Source organism: Sinocyclocheilus rhinocerous, unplaced genomic scaffold, assembly GCF_001515625.1.
Source record: "Sinocyclocheilus rhinocerous isolate Xijiao unplaced genomic scaffold, SAMN03320098_v1.1 scaffold584, whole genome shotgun sequence".
In the NCBI taxonomy this organism is placed as follows: Eukaryota; Metazoa; Chordata; class Actinopteri; order Cypriniformes; family Cyprinidae; genus Sinocyclocheilus; species Sinocyclocheilus rhinocerous.
Window position 1 is genome coordinate 396,794 of NW_015630348.1, and position 290 is coordinate 397,083.

A 290-nucleotide genomic window follows, 5' to 3' on the forward strand; every position below is an offset into this window, starting at 1 on the left:
CCTTTATCCAGGTCTTTCAGTAGATCAGCCTGATACGCCTGAAGCATCGCCATCGTGTGCAACGAAGTGACAGCCTGACCTACTGCTGTGTATGCCCTGCCATTTAAGCGAGATGTACCCTGAAGGGGCTTAGATGGCAAGGAGGGAGTCTTAAGAGAGGATGTCTCACCCATAGAGAGATAGCTAACCAGCGTCTCTTCTACAGGGGGCATCTTCTCATAGCCGCTTTCGCACATCCCCTCGATGTTGGCATAACTCGTATGCTGGAACCGATGGATGCGTGAGGAAAA

General features: G+C 51.4%; 1 protein-coding gene across 1 annotated transcript in view; it reads left to right on the forward strand.

Moving 5' to 3' along the window:
- ebf1a (EBF transcription factor 1a) overlaps positions 1-290 on the forward strand; it is a 126,321-nt gene that overhangs the window by 120,213 nt on the left and 5,818 nt on the right. The gene's annotated exons all lie outside the window — the stretch shown is intronic.